This window comes from Cervus elaphus, chromosome 28, assembly GCF_910594005.1.
Source record: "Cervus elaphus chromosome 28, mCerEla1.1, whole genome shotgun sequence".
NCBI classification, from domain to species: Eukaryota; Metazoa; Chordata; class Mammalia; order Artiodactyla; family Cervidae; genus Cervus; species Cervus elaphus.
In genome coordinates, this window is record NC_057842.1 from 49,972,029 (window position 1) to 49,996,401 (window position 24,373).

The 24,373-nt window shown below is 39.1% G+C and overlaps 1 protein-coding gene across 14 annotated transcripts in view; it reads right to left on the reverse strand.

Annotated features, from left to right (window-relative positions):
- The window catches only part of GRIK2 (glutamate ionotropic receptor kainate type subunit 2), a 721,045-nt gene that overhangs the window by 682,742 nt on the left and 13,930 nt on the right, over window positions 1–24,373 (reverse strand). Inside the window, exon 1 of one of the 14 annotated variants that reach the window (XM_043890001.1) lies at window positions 23,835–24,005. The exons of the other annotated variants lie outside the window; for them this stretch is intronic. The gene's annotated coding sequence lies outside the window, so the exon portion shown is untranslated. Of the gene's footprint in view, window positions 1–23,834; window positions 24,006–24,373 lie in introns of those variants that run through there. 14 annotated transcript variants of the gene reach the window in all.

Consider the following 24,373-nt stretch of genomic DNA (forward strand, 5'->3'; position numbering starts at 1 on the left):
TTTTTAAAATTATTTTCCAAATGTTAATGTTTTTTGTAGTGACCCAAGCTTTAAGCTTTTTCTTTTGTGTAGACAACCGACTGACAAAAGGCATTCTCGGCTTTGCTCTTCTTATTCAATGCTGTAAAAACAGTGCGTCGGAAGTGAAATGCATTTTCCTCACTTCAATCACTTCAATATGGAGGGAAACATAAAGCTGCCTGTTAACAGATGAAAACCGTACCAAGTATTCTCAAGGCATAACTCCCAACAGAGCTAACGAGGTAATCACCGGGCTCAAGAGAACCCCTGATTTTTTTTTAACATCAGTGATTCATATTCAGAAATTATCATTGTGTGTAGGTTTGGTTCACACAAAAGAAAATCACTGACTTTTAAAAAAATGTTTATTTCACTTTTTAAATATTTATTTATTCATTTGGCTGTGCCAAGTCTTAGTCTCAGCATACGGGAATTTTTAGTTGCGGCATATGAACTCTTAGTTGCGGCATATGAAGTCTTAGTTGTGGCATATGAACTCTTAGTTGCGGCATTTGGGACATAGTTCCCTGACCAGGGACTGAAACCTGGCCCCTTCCATTGAGATTTGGGAGTCTTAGCCACTGGATGACCAGGGAAGTCCCAACATTTTTATTTATAGATGATAAAATGCAGACTGAGTATTACTTCCAACAGAAGTACTAATTCCTAATGAGCTAATTAAAGAAAACTGGATCATGGCAGAATGTATTGAGCAAAAGATGTCTCTAAAACCACATCCTAGGTAGATAACCCTAAGGCAGGGGTCCTCAACCTCCGGGCCACAGACCAGTACCTCCTGTCAGATCAGCAGCAGCATTAGATTAGAAATTAAGTGCACAGTAAAAGGAATGCACTTTAATCATCCCAAAACCATCACTGCCCACTTCCTCAGTCCTTGGAAAAGTTGTCCTCCACGAAACCGGTCCCTGGAGCCGAAAAGGTTGGGGACCGCTGCCCTAAAGGTTAAAAATACTACACTTTGCCTCTGCAACCTATTAGATTATCCCAGAAATTGTACAACAGATTAAAGACAATCAATATTTTTTAATTACAATCTGTTGGCATTCATTGAATGAATGACTGACTGATAGATGAACTGATTGGCTGATAGACTAAAGACAACCTACTAATAGGCTGATCAATTAACTTTAAATGAATCATTTAATTTTACAAAACATTTCAGATCTATATTTCTTCACAGAATTCAAAGACAGAAAATACTACTGTAACTCAAACTTGGTCATTTATTTGCAATCTTGGGAGCTCAGGTACATTCTTTTCCGGGGCAGGGGGAGCGGAATATTGAATAGTGCTGGTTCAAAGTTATTCACTCAACAAATATTGATAGACTGCCTACTAGGATAAGAACACCAGGGTATGGAATCATAGATGGAAAGCTTACAGTCTGCCTACAAGTTTGTTTTCTAGCTACTGAGATAATCATACATAATTATATGTGTCCACATACAAAAAAAGAGCAGACAAATGAGTGACTTCCAAAATAAGAGCTTTTAGCAGTGCAATGAGATCTCAGAAAGATAGAGCAGTAAGAGTGAAGGTGGGATTTCATCCTGAATATGCAGGGATTTCAACAAAAGCTCAATGAGCAAGAAGAGGGGTGAAGAGGCTGACATTCAGTCAGTATGCCTCAGTTTGAATATGGAAGTTGTTAAAATGTGGAGATACTTGCATACAAGGTGGTAATTGGGAATATTTTCATTTCTCCACTTTTATTTTCTCACTCATGTATAAAATGACACATAATTTTACAAAAATGCATTAAGCATGCTCACGTTGCTTCTTCCATTTTTCCCCATTTCCTTTTTTGTCTGATTCCTCCCTTTGGTCTTCCCATTCACATCCATATTTCCCACATATATCCATGCCTTTTCTCCTCCAGGGATCTATCTCAACAATCAATAGCTCTTCTCTGTAGTCATATAATCTCATACAGAGCTATACCTAACTCGGCATGGGCACAAACACACAGACTCATTCAGAACACTCACACAGATGTAACATGCGCACATATATTTACACATGTATTTTATATCTATATTTTTACTTATTGTTTTCTTGTTCAACAATATCTTTTAGAAAATCCTCTAAATCATCTGCTATAGTTCCACTTTGTTTTTTTAATATAGATAAAATGTTATATGGCATGAGTATATAATTTATTCAATGATTCTCTTAATAGAAACGTACTGTATTTCCTTTTTTTGCTACAACAAACAACACTTAAATAAAGAACCACTTACTTCTGTCTTTGCACATAGTGCTTTTATGTATATGGGATAAGATCTTATGAGTATACTGCTTGTGTGTATATATTTAATTTTAACAGATACTGCCAGATTGCTTTCCAAAAAGGCTGTAATGCTTCTCATTTCCACCAGCAATGTATGAAAGTACCCTTTCCCCCACAGCCCAGCCAACACTATATGCAAAAGCTCTATTCTATTTCTGCCAGGCTGATGAGTGTGAAGAGAAAGATCGCTTATTTTCAAATTGCCTTTCCCTGACTGAGAGTAAACTTGAGCATCTTTTCATATGCATATTGGCCAAGAGCCCTGAAAAATGAAGAAGTTTAGTTTTTCTTCTTTTTAGGGATACCCCATAGGGCTTTTTAAAGTATACCTAAAAACAAGTTTATCTAGCATACCCATGTGAGTAAAATGGGATTCTCTCTAGATATTCAAAACTAAGCCAGCCTGGAAAAGATACTCAGCTGTGTTCCCCAGAGTCATTGAGGAATTCCCTAGTTCCAACCTGAAGTATCTAAGAGCAGCGGTCCCCAACCTTTTTGGCACCTGGGATCAGTTTCATGGAAAACAATTTTTCCACAGACCAGAGTAGATGGGTGGTTTCAGGATGATTCAAGCACATTACATACATTGTGCATTTTATTTCTATTATTATTATACCACCTCCACCTCAGATCATCAGGCATTGGATCCCAGAGGTGAGAGACCCCTACTAAGAGGGCTCAGTATGGCCGAGGGTTTGCCTTGGGGGCTGTGGAGTGAGTACGGCATAAAGACCTAAGTCCACTGGTGGAGCTGGCTGGGCAGTCTGCACTGCCTTCAGACTTTTCTCTTTAGCACACGCTGTAGTGCACAAGCCCATCTGCTCTCCGCAGGACACATCCCGTGTGCTAATAAAACCAAGAGACACTGAGGTGCTATGGCAACCTGACGGTTCATATGAATTCCCAAAAGAGCCATATGAGAAACAATTCAAGGAAAATATAAAAAGACGCCATTCTAAGAGATTTTCCTGGTCATGTTCTAATGTTGAAGAATTCAGGGAGACATATACACCTGACATTAAAATCATGTCCTGTGATTTTTAATGGTTAAGAAATATTTGCAAGCACTATATACTGAATTTATATTCAAAAGCACCTGTGTTTTCTTTTTCTTTTGTCTTTTTACTCAGGAGTAGGGGTGGAGTAAATATGCAAGGCTGAAGTTATTTCTTTCCAAGAATATACTCAATGAAATTTTAAACAAAGTGTTTCTCTAAAAAGACTGAAAAAGAAAGGAGGACTTCATCAGGTAGGTCATAAAAGTGCTAAACATGGAGAAGTCAGAGCCATAATGATGCTCCAAATTAGCTTCCCCGAGGAGGGGATTCTGGCCATAACCCTTGTTAAGTGCTGTAATGTGCAGTGAGTAAAATGCATTATTCATGTAATACTTGAACATACTCTGGGAATTTCTGAAGGACTCCAGGAGAAAAATATGATTTGTCTTTCAGGTGATGAGAAGAATCTGGATCCTGATTTCAAGCAAATAATACAATTCAAGAGCAGCTTGCATTGATTTCATAATCTTTAGAGTCTCCCTTCCCTCCCCAGTAAAAGCAGAGGAAATACAATTTAATCAGTTGGGTAAGAACCTGTGCTGATTATCTGAGCCCTCTCCTGAATTCTCAAAGGTGGGACTGCCATTCCTAATGCAGGATTTGCATTCAGCCTGCCTTTGCTAAGTACACAACTGCTGTTATTTGTGTATGCGAATTATTTCTTCTATAACAAGGCTGGAATTACATTTGGGAATTTAACTCAAATTAGGTATTCATAACAGAAGCAACTTTTTTAATGTCATAAAAAGCACCACTGGTACTTAAAACCTAGACTGTCACAAAGTATCCTGCCTCTCCCCGCATACCTTCAGGTTCTAACCCCATCATTAAATTTTCTGTCAAAATATTTTCTAAGTTATTACCAGTGGAATGAAGGGAATTCAGGTGAGAGTCAATGCTCACATCTCAAAAATTCTGTTTTTTAAAAAAATAATATTCAGCAGACATTTACTCCCGTTTCTTTGGAAACTTGGTGGCAGAAGTGGCCCAAGGATGCTTTCAAAAAGAACAAGAATTTATTTAGGACACATTACTTGCATTTGTGCACTTGCATGCTAAGTCGCTTCAGCTGTGTCCAACTTTTTCAGACCCTAGGGACTGTAGCCCACCTACGGCCTGTTCATCTGTTCATGCGATTCTTCAGGCATGAATCCTGGAGCGGATTGCCATGCCCTCCTCCAGGGGATTTTCCCAACCCAGGGATGGAACCCATGTCTCTTATGTCTCTTTACCACTAGACAGGTTCTTTACCACTAGCGCCACCTGGCAAGTCCTACTGGTACTTAAGTGTTACTAAAGTTGGCTACTAAATAATTAAGAAAATAAAACCAGGATGATATTAATAACTTCAAATATTACTCAGCAAGGTAGTGGTCTTTAAACTTTCAGAACTCATGCCTGGAGCCTCAATTTCTTATCTCTAAAATGGAGGTGATGCCTATGGTAAACTAAATTATGACAAAGGAGGCAAGAATATACAACGGAGAAAGGACAGTCTCTTCAATAAGTGGTGCTGGGAGAACTGGACAGTTGCATGTAAAAGAATGAAATTAGAACACTCCCTAAGACCATGTGCATGCCTGCATGCTAAGTCATGTACGACTCTGTGCTACCCTATGGACGGTAGCCTGCCAGGCTCTCCTCTGTCCAGGGACATTCTCCAGGCGAGAACACTGGAGTGGATTGCCATCTACATGAAAATAAACTCAAGATGGATTAAAGACCTAAATGTAAGGCCAAATACTATAAAACTCTTAGAGGAAAACATAGGCAGAACACTGACATAAATCAAAGCAAGATCTTTTTTGATTCACTTCCTAGAGTAATGAAAACAAAAACAAAAATAAACAAGTGGTACCTAATTAAACTTAAAAGCTTTTGCACAGCAAAGGAAACCACAAACAAAAAGACAACCCATAGAACAGGAGAAAATATTTGGAAATGAAGAAACTGACAAGGAATTAATCCCCCAAATTTTCAAATTTTTTGAAACTCAATATGAAAAAAAACAAATAATTCAAACCAAAAAATGGGTGGAATATCTAAATAGACATTTCTCCAAAGAATACATACAGATGGACCAAAAGGACAAGAAAAGATGCTCAACATCACTGATTATCAGAGAAATGCAAATCAAAATACAATGAGGTATCCACCTCACAACAGTCAGAATGGCCACTATCAAAAAGTTCTAAAAAAATAAATGCTGGAGAGGATGTAGAGAAAAGAGAACTTCCTTCACTGCTGGTAGGAATGTAAATTGGTACAGCCACTATGGAGAAGAGTATAAAGGTTCCTTAAAAACCTTAAAATGGAGCTACCATATTATCTAGCAATCCCATTCCTGGGCATATACCTGGAGAAAGCCATAATTCAAAATGATCATGCACCCCAATGTTCACTACAGCACTATTTACAATAGCCAGGCCATGGAAGCAACCTAAAGGTCCATCAACAGAGGAACGGATAAAGAAAACGTGGTACATATACACAACAGACTCAGCCATAGAAAGGAACAAAATAATGCCATTTGCTACAACGTTCATGGACACGGAGATTGTCATACTGAGTAAAGTAAGTCAGACAGAGAAGGACAAATATTGTATTGTATCACTTATATGTGAAATCTAAAAATGTGGTACAAGTGAACTTACCTACAAAACAGAAACAGAGTCATCCATACAGAAAACAATCTTATGGTTACCATTGGAGAAAATGAGGGAAGGATGAATTGGAAGATTGGAATTATATTCACACTACTATATATAAAATAGATAAGTAAAAAGGACCTACTGTATAACACAAGGAACTCTACTCAATACTCTGTAATGACCTGTGTGGGAAAAGAATATTAAAAAAAAGTGGATATATGTATATGTATAACTCAGTCACTTAGCTGTAGAGCAGAAAATAGCACATTTTAAATCTACTCAAATAAAAGTTAAAAAATAAGTAAAATAAAATGGGGGTCTTGGACCTGCTGTGAGGCTTGAATGAGATAACATATGAAAAGTACCTCTGCTGTATCTGACATGTAGCAGATATTCAATAAATAGTAAGCATCACCATTGTTTTTAATTTCACCATTATTATCTTAACAAGGGTCCACACTCTAGAAATTAGAATGACTCATGTTCTTCTATGCATTTTCTCTATAAGAAGTAAAGAGAGCTGGGAAAGGCTGCTTGAGAGTTACTGCAGAAGAGTGATGGATGGTGCTTCATGCTGAAGAAAATATTCTCATGAGAGCATGTGATGCCTGCTCCAGGTCCAACAGTGGGCTTGGAGAATCCACATCTCGATCACAGAACAGCAAAATTCAACTAAATTCTACCAACATCTGCTGATATGAAAGAATCAGATTTACTGTCAGAAGTCTAAACCAGCTTCAAACTCCTCATTATTTGGAACATGTGGGAAAAGCTACTTAACCTTTCTCACCCTGTTTCCTCATCTGTTAAAGGAGACTAAGAGTCCCTACTTTTTAGGCTTATGATAGCAATTAAATAAATATGGTGTGTGCAAGTGTACACAAAATGCAAACCATTAAACAAGTATATTTATTTGTGCAAAGTGCAATGAGACAGTCCCAGGTTCAACCACACTTTTCCATGGTCTCTGTAAGTCCAAGCCTACCTGTCACACCTGTGTATTGATTCAGAACTTATAAAATGTGGTTATTATACCTATATGATCTCTAATTATCTCAGAACTTAAGCCATCCTTCTATGTTACCAGTGAGCCTAAATACCCTCCCCACCACCCCAGCCCCATCGCACAGGCATGTATGAGATTTTGGTAATTTAGTAAAGCCATTAACTAGACAAAGAGTGAAAGAGATACACAGAATAGAATAGGATGTTTATCAGCAAAAAGGAAATGGAAGTGGATCCTGTAAAGGTGGGAGGGTGACGGGAAAAGATCCCGTACTACTGTAAAGAATAGACCATGTGATAGAACAAAGAAAGAGAATGAGTAAAACCAGCCTGCTGCCTAGGCTGAGGAAAAAGAAAAAAGATCAGGCATCAGAGCTGTCCACAGGGGAAGGAACGAGTCAGAGAAAGGTAAGTCAGAGGAAAAACAACGCAAGTTGTATGAGAGGCTTTCTTCTTTCTAGCCTAGGTAGCTAACTGAGACTCCTCTCTGCTCTTAAAGGCTAAAGAAGTCTTATAGACATGAGCACATTATAAATGGCACAGTCAAGATTTTTCAGTAAAGATTTGAAACCTGCTTAGCATGTCAGGGTGACCCTATTACTGGAGTTCTCAAATGAATAAGAGAAAATGGAAAATAACCTGGGTTTGTGTGCTCATTCTCTTCTGGATTTCATAGCTATCATTTTGCAGATGCTGTTTAGCATAGCTATTTCTCATTCAATTGATATTGAAAAGAAGCAGGAGAGTTCCAGAAAAACATCTACTTCTACTTTATTGACTATGCAAAAGCCTTTGACTGTGTGGATCACAACAAACTGAAAAATTCTTAAAGAGATGGGAATACCAGGCCACCTTAGCTGCCTCTTGAGAAACCTGTATGCAGGTCAAGAAGCAACAGTTAAAACCAGACATGGAACAACAAACTGGTTCCAAATTGGGAAAGGAGTACGTCAAGGCTGTATATTGTCACCCTGCTTATTTAACTTATATGCAGAGTACATCATGAGAAACGCTGGGTTGGAAGAAGCACAAGCTGGAATCAAGACTGCCAGGAGAAACATCAGTAACCTCAGATACACAGATGACACCACCCTTTTGGCAGAAAGTGAAGAAGAACTAAACAGCCTCTTGATGAAAGTGAAAGAGGAGAGTGAAAAAGTCAGCTTAAAACTCAACATTCAGAAAACTAAGATCACGGCCATCTGGTCCCATCACTTCATGGCAAGTAGATGGGGAAACAATGGAAACAGTGGCTGACTTTATTTTTCGGGGCTCCAAAATCACTGCAGATGGTGACTGCAGCCATGAAATTAAAAGACGCTTGCTCCTTGGAAGAAAAGCTATGACCAACCTAGACAGCATATTAAAAAGCAGAGACATTACTTTGCCAACAAAGGTCTATCTAGTCAAAGCTATGGTTTGTCCAGTAGTCATGTATGGATGAGAGTTGGAATATAAAGAAAGCTGAGCGCTGAAGAATTGATGCTTTTGAACTGTGGTGTTGGAGAAGACTCTTGAGAGTCCCTTGGACTGCAAGGAGATCCAACCAGTCCATCCTAAAGGAGATCAGTCCTGAACATTCACTGGAAGGACTGGTGCTGAAGCTGAAACTCCAACACTTTGGCCACCTGATGGGAAGAACTGACTCAATGGAAAAGACCCTGATGCTGGGAAAGATTGAAGGTAGGAGGAGAAGGGGACAACAGAGGGTGAGATGATTGGATGGCATCACTGACTCAATGGACATGAGTTTGAGCCAGCTCCGGGAGTTGATGATGGACAGGAAAGCCTGGCGTGCTGCAGTCCATGGGGTTGCAAAGAGTTGGACACAACTGAGTGACTGAACTGAACTGACATTGAGGACATGGCCATTTTCATTATGAGAATTTGAAGAAAGAGGAACAAACGGTGATTGATGAAAGAGGATTAGCAGAGGGAACAAAGGAGTCTCCTCTCCCTTCTTCCCTCATTCCCCTGACCATCACCCTCACAGAAAGCCCAAACCAACTCCATCATGCCCCTGTGGAAAGACCACAGGGACAGCTGCTGCCTTTCTGGCCAACCCACATGACATGAAACTGCATGAAAGGAAAAGAAACACAACAGACAAGCATTTGCAATGCTTTCAGTCTCAAACTTCCGTAGAGTAATATTTTGATTCATGAAAACTTGAATCTACAATTTTACAAACATCAATGGAAAACCTATCTTTATCCTACCCTCCATATGTAGTCTGGTACCAGTCCCTAACAGGGCTGTTAAACTCTGCACAGACCACTTTATAAAAATAGACCCTTTTATCTGCTGCCAGAGAGCAACAAAAGAACTCTTGTGTGTCTGTGGAGATTCTAGGATTATGTTAGAATGGATAATAGAAAGACAAATACTTGCTAAAATATTGTCTGTTACTCCCAGAATCGCTATAGCAATACCCAAGCCAAGCAGCTGAGAAAAGCCTTAACACACTATGCAATTCAAATGCAGCCCATCACTGCTGCTATAATTACAGGTGCCTGCCTTCCTCCTCTCAGATCTGTGGATAAAAGCCTAGGGCTGAATTTGTATCTCAGCTGCACAGAAGCTGAAACTAGTAGTCAATAAACACAGAGAACTCTGCATTTGACAGACAGGCTCTTGTAGGACAGAGAGCTAACCTATTGTTCAACTGTTCTTCCACACTCACATTATTGGGATGACAAAAAGGGAAGGGATCTTTCTGGATGCTCCCCAAATCCAAGGACTTTATTTCATTTCAGCCCCACAAGAATCACATGAGGTGTTATTACTTTTATTTTTATATTTTAAATAAGAAAAATGAGACTCAAAGGGTGAGTTATTTCCTTAGGTCACACACCTAAGTAGTAGAGTGGGCCCTGGAATCCCAATCTTTCCAACCACATTGTCCATGGAAAAAACACATGCCTTTTGCAGATCGGTCTGGAATCAGGTTCCTGTCAATAGGAGGTTACTGGCGATGGGTTTCCCTGTGACTCAGTGGGGAAGAATCCACCTGCAATGTAGGAGAAGTGGGTTCGATCCATGGGTTAGGAAGGTCCCCCGGAGAAGGAAAAGGCCTACCCCTCCAGTATCCTTGCCTGGGAAATCCCAGGGAGAGGGGAGCCTGGCAGGCTACGGTCCGTGGGGTCTCAAGAGTCAGACATGACTTAGGGACTAACCCACCATCACCACAGCGATGGGCTGTGGTTCTTATAACTTGTAAACTCCTCTCAAAGGCTAATACACAACAATTTTTAAATGAGAACTCTGCACCTCTATGCTCTCAGGGGAAAGTGGAGTGATCAAGATTTAAAATTCACTGAAGCTGTATCTGTGTGCAGACAGGTAAGAATACTGAACTTAAGGGCAACTTAAAGATTAAAAAGAGAACATCAGGGTAACTAGAGAAGCAATATTTGGGAAGACACCGAGAGGTAATGCTTAGAATCTCTGGAATCTCTGCCTTATTAAAATGGAACTGAAAATATTTGTGCCAAGGTTATATAGATTCTATTACAGGAAATGGACAGTGTCCACCAGCCATGTGAAAATTCACCTTCTTACACAGTGTAAGCTGTTCTCAGACTTTGGCTATACTAACACTGAAACCACTTCTTTCCCTCTGAGCAGGCCAAAGGGATCTCCTTTCAGTGCTATAGTCTCCCCTCAAATAGAGAACCCAGGATAATTACTTCCAATGTCCCACTCTGTAGACCACAGCATTAATCTACCTCAAAGGCTCCAGCCACACGTTTTTATATACCATTTACTAGAAATTTATGAAGCCTTAACATGTCCAGGTTTTAAAAATATGATCTGAAATACATAGAAAAAAATTAATCGACTATTTAAAAGTATACCCTTTAAAGAAAAAAACTGGGTAAACCTAGCAACAAACCCTGAGGTATTACCCATTTCAGAATGTTAATTGTTATGTGGAAGTGACTTTTGAAGTTCAATTTAATTTCCTGAAAACCCCAAACAACTCTATTTCCCTACAGAAAATAATTAAGCATCGGGGATGATACTATGATTAGAAAGTAAAGCACCTGGAATTTGCTTAGCAAATCAGAATGCAAAGAGAGGACTGCCGTGAGACTGCGGCTGTTCCCCTCCTGCCCAGCCTCATCACCACTCCTGCAGAGCCATTACCATCTTCAGAAGGCGGTGGGCACGGTAGAGGGAGGCTTACCACTGTAGAGAAATACTCCACTATTTATTTGTCACCTGTCTAAAGGTCTCCTGGGTCCTGGTTGATCATCTGGCCCCTCTTGCTCCTGAAGGGCAGCCCACTGCCTGAAAAAACACCCACAGAACTCTGGGGTAGGGGAGGGGGATCAAATCACCCCTGTGAGAGTAAGATGCAGAAGCATCTGATCTAAATGAGCCTGAACCAATTATAGAAATCAATAGTCTGTGTTGCAAAATCAATTAAATGACTGACCAACTGATTGACTATATTAACACTTAGGTTCTTATGTACCAGACACTTCACTAAGCACTATTATCTCTGTTATCACTGTTATCTCCTTTAATTCCAAGAATAACTTGATAGGTGAATAATATTATCATGCACATTTTGTAAGGAGCTAAAACTTAGGAAGATTCAGCAGCATGTTTTAATCACACAACTCAAAAACAGCAGAGCCAGCTTCAGACTAAGATATGCTTAGTTCAAGCCCAAGTTCGTGACCCTATAATAGAGCTGGTTGATAAATGACAGACATCTATAGAGTGGAAAGTCAGACACTTAAAAATTGGTTACAAAAAATACTTGAAGATAGAAAAATGTTCACAATAAAGTGTTGTGAAAATAAATTAACAAAACATGTACAGTAAAGAGTCAAGGAGATAAATCTCAGAATGACATTTATGGTGAAATAATGGGTGATTTTTAATCATTTTTATATATATTTCCATTTCCTACAATAACTATTCATCACTTTTATAATCAATCCAAATATTTTAATTTTAAAAGGCGAGCAAATAGAAACAAAATTACCATAGTGGTTTTAGGTGAATGGCACAATTTTATGAGAGATCGTTTTCACTTTTCCATATTTTCCCAAATGTAGCACAAAGCATTACTCCATTACTATACACACATACACACAAACACATAGTTAGAAATTCTAAAGAGCTGAGCTGCTTTCTAAAATGTATAATTGGATGCCCGTGGCAAAGATTATCAGTGGTCCTTCAATATTCATTCTCCACGTCTTTTACAGGAAGAGACCCTGAGATTTTCAACTGGGCACACTCCCTGTAATACGGCTTCGTCCCCAGCCTCCTGTGCAGACAGATGGAGCCGTGTGACTAAGTTCCTGTCAATAAGGTATGAGATAAAATGGAGTGTGCAACATCCAGGATGTGTCCACACTGCTTTCGGGAAGGTGCACAAGATGGCTAGACCGTGAGAAAGGCCACACCAGGTGCCAGATAGAGATGCCAGAAGAGACAGCTGGGAGTAACACAGACCCCAGCAGGCTGCAGATGGCGTGGCAGATCCTCCATGCCATCCCCGACTTGTATGTGAGAGCCAAGAGACTATCTCTTGGTTAGTTTTGTCTTTCTGGAAGGCAGGGTGAGGTTTATGTTACTGAATCTACATTCTAATAATACAGTGCTGAAACACTTAATTTACACTAGTTCTCTTTCTCCCTCTCTCTCTCTCTCTATATATATATATATACACACACACACAAACGTGTATGTGCAAGTGTCATGCACATATGTGTGAATATATACATGTGTGTATATACATATATATATGAAAAACATTAATGACATCACTGTGATTTGAGACAAGAGGCCCAGACCAGCTGAAGACTTCTGATGCTGGAGCCGTGGAGAGAGGGAACACACACAGCATAGCCATTCTAATAGCTAATTTAATATCAAGAATGGAATGTCCAAGTAAAGGCCTTAGTAGATCACAAATCTCAATGAAAGATGCAAACAACAGGTTTTAGAAATCTTTCCTTGCAGATGTAGTCAGATGCCTCTCTTCATGTTAGATTATGTATTTACATGTTGCGACCCCATGGACTGTAGCCTACCAGGCTCCTCCATCCATGGAATTTTCTAGGCAAGAGTACTGGAGTGGGTTGCCATTTCCTTCTCCAGGGGATCTCCCCGACCCAGGGATCAAACCCGGGTCTCCCACATGGCAGGCAGATGCCGTACCGTCTGAGCCACCAGGGAATCCCATTCACATGTTACTGTATGCATTTGTCATATCGCTTTGCAATTTTCTTTTAGGTGGCTACCTACACCTGTAGAATATGAGATCTACACAGACTTTTTTTTTGGACGTGTCCATGGCATGCAGGATCTTAGTTTCCTGATAAGGGATTGAACCTATGCCCTCTGCAGTGGAAGCACAGAGTCTTAACCACTGGACTGCCAAAGAAGTCCTGATGCAGAGACTTTGAACTTAGTGTCCTAAAGCCAGTGGCATACGGTAAGCAGTGAAATGTTTGCTAAATGAATGATTCAAAGAATGAATGAATGAAAAAATAACAAATAGGATTATTGGTTGCTTGTACAAGTACAGAATTAAATACCAAGGTATTTATTACAAATAGGCAATAGATTACATGATATATATTAAAATATTAGCAAAAAAAAATCATCTCCAAGCATATACATTTTGATAAGTTATATCAAATTAAATGTGAATTTCTTTGTGTGTCTGTGTGCTCAGTCACGTCTGAGTCCTTGCAACCCCAGGGACTGTAACCCACCAGGTTCATCTGTCCATGGAATTTCCCAGACAAAGAATACTGGAGTGGATTTCCATTTCCTACCCAGAGGATGTTCCTGACCCAGGGATCAAACTCGCATCTCTTGCATCTTCTGCATTGGCAGGTGAACTCTTTACCACTGTGCCACATGGGAAATCCCAAATTTCCTAAAGTCAATACAGTGGATTCTTCAAAATTAACAAGGTAAGGAGATAAAATATTGAAACACAGCCTATAGTACAGAATTAAAAAAAATATAGACCTTGCTGCCTATAAGAAAAAAATCAGTATCATTAGGAACCTCCACATAATGTATTTCATAATAACTATATTTGAGGGAAATTTTCATATTTACTGAAGTTTCAGTTATATCTTGTTTTCATTACTGTATTATGTCAATAATCGAAGAACTTGATTAGATACCAATGCTGAATAAATATTTGTTGAATTAAATATCTGAATCAAAAATTGAAGCAAAATTGAAAGAGTTGATAGGAACTGGCTTCCTTCTTATAATTACAGTATAAAACATTACTTTATTTTCTGATAAACAAGTTTAACTTTATCTCTTTCTTGAAAAATAGCACCAAAAGAGAGAGATTACTTATACTAAATACAGCTTTTTCTTACTAATATGTAGTGAATTTTTTGTATTCAAGTTCAGTGCCCTCATAACATACACAGTACAAGAAAATAATAAACAAATTTCAGCGTTAAAATTCTATTCCACACTTCACTTAGAAAATATGATACTTTGAAATCTTAGCTAAGATTCTATCCTTGTTTATATTCAAAACATTGATGTAGTCTGGCGACCTGGTAGGCAATAAAAGATGGAAAAAATTCAAAGAACTTTGAGCGATTCACTTCCCTTACCACTTACTTGTGGCTGTCAAGTTTAGTAAAGTCAGAAACCCATATCTAAAGCCAATAAATAAGTATCCTTGAATAAATATAAATGTATTATTATCTACCATATGCATTTTTTCATATCCTATGTATATGTATATATATATAAATTTATACTCACAAATGGAAAGATTAAAGACAGAATAATTCTAGACTTATAATTGTATAAATATATATATGAAAAGCTATCTGTTTTGTAATAATTTCATTTATATCATTTTTTTTTCAGATTCTACATATAAGTGATATCATATGACATTTATTTACAAAACAGAAATAGACTCACAGACATAGAAAATAAACTTATGGTTACCAAGGGGAAGCAATGGATAAATTATAAGTTTTGGTTTAACAAATGCACACTACTGTGTATAAAATAAACAAGGACCTATTGTATAACACAGGGAATAATATAATAACTCATAAAGGAAAATAATCTGAAAAATAATATACATATACAAATGTAAAACTGAATCACTCTGCTGTACATCTGAAACTAACACAGTGTTGTAAACCAACTATACTCAAAAAAAATTAAATAACAACAAAAAAAACCTGTGAAATTCATACCATATAAAAGGGTTTTTCATTGTGTGTCTTCCAGAGAACTACACACCACCAAATACAAGTTTTTGAAATTACATGTTTCCATGCTCTCAATCATTAAATTCCCTCTGAACTATTTTAATTAAAATAATTGACAATATTTAAACACACAGTCGCGAACACAGCTAAGTCGAAATAAAAACTTCTGAGGAATCGTAAAGTTAACTCAATGAGCTTCCACAATACATATCTTAAAATTATTATTAGCATTTAATTATGATGATTTCAATACTTTAAAATCTCTAACCAATTTATAATTGTGCTATTAATGGTACCATCAATAAGGTATCTCCTATACATAATTCTGTATAAAGTCTCCCATATTGCAATTTAAATTATTGGAATATACTTAATAAACTTGCGTCTTACCTAATTGGCAATAAATATGGAAAGCTCTTAGTTACCAATAATTTGGACAGATACAAATATCATCAGTTTTAATACTAAAGAAACATACATAATTGACAACATCCACCTGAAACAAATATACAAACATTCTGGTTTCATTCCAAAAGCAGTGTCCAGATTTCAGCTCTTGGCACCATGACCTAACAATGACACAGACAGTATAGTCACAGCAATGGGAAGTGGGGTAAAGGTGGATATAGTTTAGTCCAAAAGATTTCTAATGAACACCATCTAGGCTAGGCTCTATTTTCTGCCCAGATTCTGAGCCATTTCCAAGTACTCATGGCAACTGAGTTAGGGTCTTCTTAACTAGAACAGATGCCTGCTAGAATGTTTTTCTGATAGATTTCGTGAAAACAAAATTTTAAAAGGATCTGTTAGGGACGACTCTAGTAGGAGGTTGAGGGGGAAAGGTCCCACAACTATTCATCATCTCAGACATTGTTTGTAAAACACCACCTGCTTAAGATCCCTTTGGGCTGTGGGGTTGGTTATGTGAATGTGAATATTCTAAATGCTTAGGTTTTAAAGGATCAATCAGCCTATCCGTGATGTGCTGAGAGCCCAACACTGTGTGTGTTCTACGAGGAATGATAAAATATCCAAGCCACAACCCTTATCTACAAAATTCACTCACTGTTTTTCACAGCCTAGTCATGATTATTGATTACCAATCCAGAAAGTTGATGTACCCGCCCACTATAAACAGAGGAATTATAAATTTTAAGGTTAAAATCTCTTTAGGATTATCTAGCTCAGTGATTGATGTTCAACCTGCCTGGGAGTTTTATTTTGTGTGTGTGTGTGTGTGTAAGTGTATTCCTTAAGAGTTTTCTTTAAAAATATATTTTAAAAAGTGAAGGCACAATTATCCAGTTGTGAAACTATGCAGTTGTGAAAAATGAAACATTTTAAATCACAGTATCTCCAGGTTTGGGAATCAAGAGTTTAAATTATTTAAAGGTCCCTCCATTTTAATGTGAAACAAGATTTGGGAATCATTTATCTGATCAAATTTTCTTGCCAATGCTTGAATTTATTGTGCAGAATCCCTATCCAGGATAGACCCCTTGGAGGAGACAAAACGACCTAGATTTTTAAAAGCACAGCTGAGGTATGGAACAGCAAGAGGAAGGGAAATACATCTTAGAGAACAAGCTGAGGATGAGTGACTGAACATCACCCCCAGTCTCCAGGCAGGCTCCCCGAGGGATCAACCCAGAATTCTCAGGGAAAGGGAACAGAATAGAATAGTGCTGTCAGAAGCAGGAATTCAACTGCAACTTCACATACTCCAACATGTCCACTACCTTGCAGATGTGCTTCCAGAAAACACACAAAAAACACGTAAGACAGAATATTTTTCATCCTGCATTCAGTCCATTCTTCCTTTAGATCATCATAAAATTTTGAGATTGCCCCTCCTTTATTCCACTCCTGTCAGTTGGGAATCACTGCTCCAAATGGATCAAGTACAGTCACATGTGTATCTACAAAACTTGAATAATAGCTAAAAGTTCTTCATAGGCAGATGGATAGAAAAAAAACATTAAGTATACATAGAAGCAGCCACAGCTTTTCAGAAAATGTTTTGAAGCATAAACAAGAAAAAATATGCAGTTATGGAAAAGTGAAAAATCTTAAACCACTGGATTTAGCATAATTTCTTTGCTTATTATAATATTTTTGCTTTTAAGTGAAAGAAAGTGAAAGTCACTCAGTGGTGTCTGACTCTTTGTGACCCCATGGACTATGCAGTCCACGGAATTCTCTAGATCAGAATACTGGAGTGGGTAGCCTTTCCCTTCTCCAGGGGATCTTCCCAACCCAGGGATCGAACCCAGGTCTCCCACATTGCAGGTGGATTCTTTACCAGCTGAGCCATTTTTGCTTTTAGTGGTAACTTATTTCCTACTTTTATTGTGGACATTGGATAATGCCAATTAAATGCCTGATATACAAAAACGAAAAAAGAAACTATGGACTCTCCTATATAACTACCAACACAGTAGAGAGTTGGTTCTAAAAGTCAATAAACCTTTTAAACATGTTTATGATCACTTCAGGTGCAATGCAAGGAAGTCAATTGAAGAATATTTTAGAAAAGACAGACTACCAAACATTTTATGCACAGTTTAAGAAGCTGAATGAAATGCACATGAGTAATAACAAATTTGACTTTGCTCTACCCACACACAGTAAATGAATAACTACACCCTCAGTCCCCAAAGTCCTTTTCCACCAATAAGCCCAGGTTCTATGCATCTTTCTGTTAATTCCAATATTATCCTTGGAAGTTAGACAGATGGAAACCACGTACCCATTCTACAGAAACATAAATCAAGGCTTAGTGAGATTTAATTGTTTTTCACTAGATGACAAAGTAAAAAGTAAAATTCATAATTCAAACAAGTCCAGGGTCCTGAGTTCATGTAGAATTAGAAAATATCACTACAATGAATTCATTCTACTAAAATTGCTTTCAATTTTAATTTTAAATTCTGACAAATAATTTTATCTTATATAAAATGATACAATTATTACACACACATACATACAATTTCAGTAATGGAAATCTCTTAGAATTAGAACCACTATGAATGCCTTGGAGGAAATATACTATATTCCTCAAAGTTGCTAACGGTACTTTTAAGGTGGCTTCCAATGCATCTCCCTTAGATTAAGGAAACTTTTCCCTGCTTAATCATTTGATATGGCCATGTGTTAAAAAGATATCCCTTTATCTCATTTCAGAATTTCACTTAAGAAGTATCTGTGATCCCAGGCCAATAATTTCTTCAAGACTTCAATGATCAAGGACAAGGGTGGGTTCTTTGCTTTCATTTCAATAACACAGAGAAAAGAGATCCACTTCTTCATAAAATGTAAGCAGCAGACTGAGAAACCACTGACTGTGTGTTGCAGACCAAGTCAAACCCATCCTTCCACTTTCAATTGCTTTCTGGGGTAACAAATAGGAGTATAAACCCTGTAACCTAAATATTAAAGCTCTGAAAAAGCAAGGCCTTATCTATCCTCTGACAGGGCCAGTCTATTCCTTGTCCCAAAGCTCACCTTCTTAACTTCTGCCTAAATTCTTTTCTTGTTCTGAGTCTTCTGCCAATGATACACTGCCCTCTCTTCTTCCATATCACAATTTTTTTTTTCTTTAACAGGTCTCAGCCAGCATCTCATCTCTCCTTTAAAAATACAAACCTATAGAAATCTCCTTTAAACAACTATTGTATATAGTTTCTGTATCACTCAAATGGCACTTTAATATATATATGTCTTTTCTCTTTAATGGGATTACAAAATCTTTGAGGTCAGAATCTGGATCTTAGCATTCTATTGATATTTGCCTGGTATATCATATGTACTCAATTATTATTTGCTAAATAAATGGTGTGGTGAAAGTTCTGGACAAGGAAGAAGACGACTTCGACTTTGGCAGGTATGGGAGAAGAGGATGGAAGGAGCTACAGAAAGAGATAAAGAAAATGGATAACTCATGGGATACTGTTCTTTGAAAGAAAAGGCAGAAGAAATAAAGCAGACAAATGTCTTGGGGAAGTGACAGGAACCAGTAACTCTTCCTAAAACTAATACAAAGCAAAGAGAGTCAGAGGCTACCCTAGAAAAATAACATAATTCACTGAAAAACATTACTCATCCGGCAGTCAGGATATTCATGCTTTGGTCTAAAATCTGACATTAACTAGCTGTGACCAGAACAAGCGATTTCATTGCCCTTGGCAACTCATGTCTAAACCTCGGATATCAGACCTGATCTCTAAAAACCCCTTTGGCTCAGATATTACACGATTCTATAGTTTTCCTTCATCTTGAGAGAGTTTTCATTTCATTTCTTCTGGACAAAGAGGGGCCTGAATGCACTAAAAGGTATAATAAACAATACAGAAGCATTTGTTGCTAAAAAAGATAAGCAGGATATAAAAGAGCATATAAAATAAACCAAATGCCTATGGTGACACTGAAGCAGAACTTTTCTTTAATATCTGCTTTGCTTATTTGATCACTTCAGCTGAGAAATATTTCCATTGTAATAGGTCGAGGACTCAGAGTGAGGCAGAGCTGTAAACAGAAATGGGAATTAGAGGCAACACCTTCCAAACACTGCTTTAGCTCAATGATGGGAAAGTGCCTTGTTGATTTTAAAGGGTGTGAAAAGCGTTTAAAGATCTTTTTCACTGGGAGGAGATATGCCAATATAAGAATATCATTGACATCTTATTTAAAACCATCACATATGCTCAAAGATTTGGACTAATACCAGCAAAACGATCAATTTACAATACACTGATATGTCTGGCGTTAATCTAAAAATGACTGTGTATCAGACAGTATTTGCCATCCCTCTTTTTTCAGCCTCCCCTTCACATCAGTGCTAATTACTCAGCACTCCCTTAGGCACCTGGAATTTTCTTTTGTATCGGAGCATCTCTGCCACAGACAGAATCGATTGATCTAATAAACTCATCCTAACTTTACAGTCTAGGGACCATGCGCTCTCCCGTACAGAATATACTTATCTTAAAACAAGGCCATGGGAGAGGGCAAATGCTAAACCAAAAAGAAAGACTGATAGATAGAATTACATGTATCAGTGGGGAAAATATCTGAAAGCCACAACCTCCCCAGATCCTTTTAGATCTTTACACATAGCCCTGCTGTCCAGTAACCTGTCTATTAAAAGAATGTTTAGTTTTAATTAAGAAAATGAAGGGCTCAAATCAATCAATAGGGAAATGCTATATTTGAATGTTGTGGTAAATGGAGAAGAGACTCAAAGCCCAAATAGAAAAAAAAATGGAAAACAAAAAATCCTGCAGAAAAATTTTAAGGGTCTTCTCTAACCTCCCACTCAGTTTTACCATATTAGTTTTATCTGATAAGCTAATTGTCACTTTGAAAATACAGCAATATAAAATGTTTGGCTCTAAAGGTGTGGGGCAGGAGACAAATAAGCCAGTAATCCAGGGATGAATGAGTGGGAATGTGGGGTAGGCAGGACGGTGAAAACTGGTGACTTTGAGTCCACCTCCCATTCAGCTGAGTGCTTTTGGTTTGGTCAACTTGGAATTTTAACAATTTTTTAAAAATATGTACAATCTAAATTGGGGAGATTTTTAAGTAAAAACTTGGGTTTCAGGTTTTTCTGGAATAATCAAAGGAACAGGCAACTTTGGGAAGACAATTTCACAAGGCAAGAAGCAGCTGGAAGGGACAATCTCATAAGAGACTGAGGCTTGACTTTCACCATGGGACTGTCACTAAACATGTTCTCAATGTAAACCAAAGAACTGTCCTTTTCAGGGGCAGAAAGAACCTGAATGCACTAAAGTATGGTAACCTGAACAGAGATGTTTCATTAAGAAAAACAAGGGAAGGATTAAAAAGACAGCATAAAACCAAGGTCAAGTATCCAGGACTCCACTGAAACTGCAGAGGAACTTTTTTTTAAATTATTTTGGCATGTACAAAATATCTATCTTCTACAAATAACTTCTACAAAATAACTATCTTCTCTAGTACAGATAAGTTCTGTTAATAAGAAAAAAAAAGTTTAAAGAAAAGTCAAATTTGTTCTTTTCAGTTAGTGAAAAGACTCATCATCAACACTTACCCTCAACACCCTGGATCCTCTCAAAGAATTTTAAATGTCTTTTATTTTTGAAATAAAAAACACATATAGTTCCATTTATGAAGTGAGCTCTTAAAGGTATTTCCTTATTAAAACTTGGTCCTAAATCTAGGTTCACAGTATATGGTGAAGGTCTGAAGAAAGCTTATTTAACCTACATTAAATCTTGAAAATGCATTAATGAGTCTTTTAAAGGTATAATTTTAACTCCACAATCTTCAACTATAAAGACTATATAGAGCTAATCTGCCTTGCCCTTTCGATTAAACTTGTTAAGGGCGTTCTATTTAGTCAGCACCCAGAATGGGCCATTAAAATTCTTGTTCGGTAAGAGTTGTGTTCAGGGCTCTGTTGTTTTAAATTCCATTAAATCCAAATGGTCTTTATCACCCCATGACCACCCCTGACTTCAATCAGCCAATTTAATTACCTTACAAAATTGTCAGCAGAAGCAGCAAGGAAAAACAGGAAGCCTTATGACGTTATCAGACTGAAATCTTCCTCTTCAGTGTTTAATCTAGACCAGTCAATAAGGATGATGAGCACCTACTTCCTTCCCTTTCAAGGGCTTTTGACCTTACCTTTCATGCTAAGATTTAGGGTTTAAGTTTCATTTGAAGCAATTCTAGTACCTTGAGAACTGGATTACAAATTGAAAACCCATAGAAGATAAAGCTTCACCACCCAAATGCAAAACAACAATTCCATTTCAATATTTCAGACCATCCTACAGAGGAAAACCGAGGATCTCCCACAAACCCCAGGTATTATGGATGCAGTGGATTAATGATTTAATGCAGATTAATGACGCAGTGATATAAGGATATACAGCTGAAAGACAGTAAACTACTTTCTATTCTGATATGTCAAAATGGACATCAATAATTTCCAGGGAATAAACAGAACTGGAACTACAATAACACAGTAAAATCCTAAGAATAGAAAGAAAATAAATTTCTCTCACTTGACTTTCTACCACAAAAGAATAAGGCATCTTCTTTATCAGAAAATTTCAAAATTAAAAGAAAATCAAAGATTATGTCATCATTATCATAGGCAACCCTTTATTTAAAGGTGAATAGACTTGAAAAGGCCCTGATAATCAATGATGCATCCCATGTTTGGTCTATGTTAGGCTCCTCCTTTGTGTGGGAGCATTAACTTCCCTGTGCTGAGTAAATGTTGAAACAGTGTCATTTGACAATTCAGGGAATGAACACACTGCAATGATCACTTGACTTAAGTTAAAAAGCAAAAGGTGGTCTGTCTGGAGACATGTCTACTGACATACAAACCCCTGTTCACTGCATAAAGACAACCTCACAAGGCCAGAAAAAGAGTTGAGTTCCATGTGTCTGGGTGGAGAAGGGGTGCTATTTCTAGAGGACGGAAAGATCATTTTTCAACGTCATTTTCTGAAATGAGTGTGCCTCCGTTGATGGATTACATCAGAGCTATTCTTTGAAGCTTTAAGAATAAGTGGGAACTTATGTCAAAAACAGATTTTTTTTTTTTTCTTTTTAGTGCGGCAGTAGTGTTGGCGATTCTTGGAAAGATTCCCCTCCCCTGCTTTCCAGAGCTCAACTGAGCAGGTGTTCGGGGCTTTATCAGTTTCACTCAGTAGCCGCCGGTACTCCCCCATCCCCGCCTCCCAAGAGCCAGTTTTCCAGCTTCCAGATGTCAGGCCACTCCTCCCTCCCGCCCATCTCACCTCCCAAAGGAAGAAAAATCTCTTTCAAAGAACTTGTAGAGAGTGGCAGCTTCCAAGCCCAGCCAATTCGCTCACACTCCTCTGTGATGTAGTACATCTGCTGCTAATTATTATATCTGGGAGCACATGAACTAGCCACTAAGTAGGGGGATTCCGTAGGAACCCATTCCGTCCCCTCTCGCCCTGTGGCCTTCATAACCTGGGCTGGCTCTGAGCTGGCGGCCTTCACCTTCGGCCTGGGCACAAGAAGGCGACGCGTGTGCACGGACGCAGGGCCAGCGCGCAGGGTGCCAGGAGGTTCCAGCGCGTCCTGGGAAGACCTCGCCTGGGAAAGGCTTTTAAGAAAGCCGCCCTACTGGCACGCCCAAGAGAAAAGCTAGGTCGGCATCTGAAGGGAATTAGTGGCCTACCACAAACCAGCTCAGCTCAGCTCTTGGAGAAGCTGCCCACGAGTTTGGGAGAAAGTTTGGGTTCACGTCTTCGTTCTTGGCATTCGAAATGCCATTTCAGATAAGGAATGTGATCAACTCGACCTCAAAGATCCTAAACAAGTGCTGGTTTGGGGACTGATTCCTTAAAGAAGATACCAAAGCTCCCTTCCCCCCAAACTCCGGGCCGGACGGCTAGCCCTGCGCGGAGCCCGCTCCCGAGCTGGCTTCTCCTCCTCCCCTGGCTTTCCTGGGAGCAGAGGTCGAGCGGACCCGGAAGAGAGGGCGGCGAAAGTAACAAAAGAAATGTTCAAGTACCTCCGAGCCTCCGTCACGTTGGGAGAAGGAGGCAGTGGGGCCCACGCCCCCGGGGACGGAAGGATGCCGCCTGCGCCCCTCCAGCCGCCGGCTGGGCCGGGCCGCAGCTGCGGGGAGACAAAGGTGCCTCATTGACTCCGCGCGCCCCCGCCGCGGGCTGCGGGCCGGAGCGCAGCAGAGCGAGCCCGCGGGGGCGTGGCAGTTCCGCGCACGCAAACGCCGACCCCGGACGTTCGGCCTAAGCTGGGGCGGGGAAACTAACCCCCTAACTGTCCAAGCTCCGCCGTGTGCACGCGCCCGCTGGGTGGTCGCCCCGGAGAAGCCAGGCTGGGCCAAGCCAAGATCGAGGGAGGGGAATCCGCCACGACCCACCCTAGGCGCGGCGCCGGCCCGCCCACGGGCGAGGAGCTGAGCCTAGGCTGACCCTCAGGTCGCTCCCCCATCGCCCCGGGCTGCCCGAAAGCTTTGGGAAAGCTCCCTGGAGCCGGCGCTCGGGAGACGGTCTCCCGGAGGTGTTTGCAAAGCACATGCGGAGTATT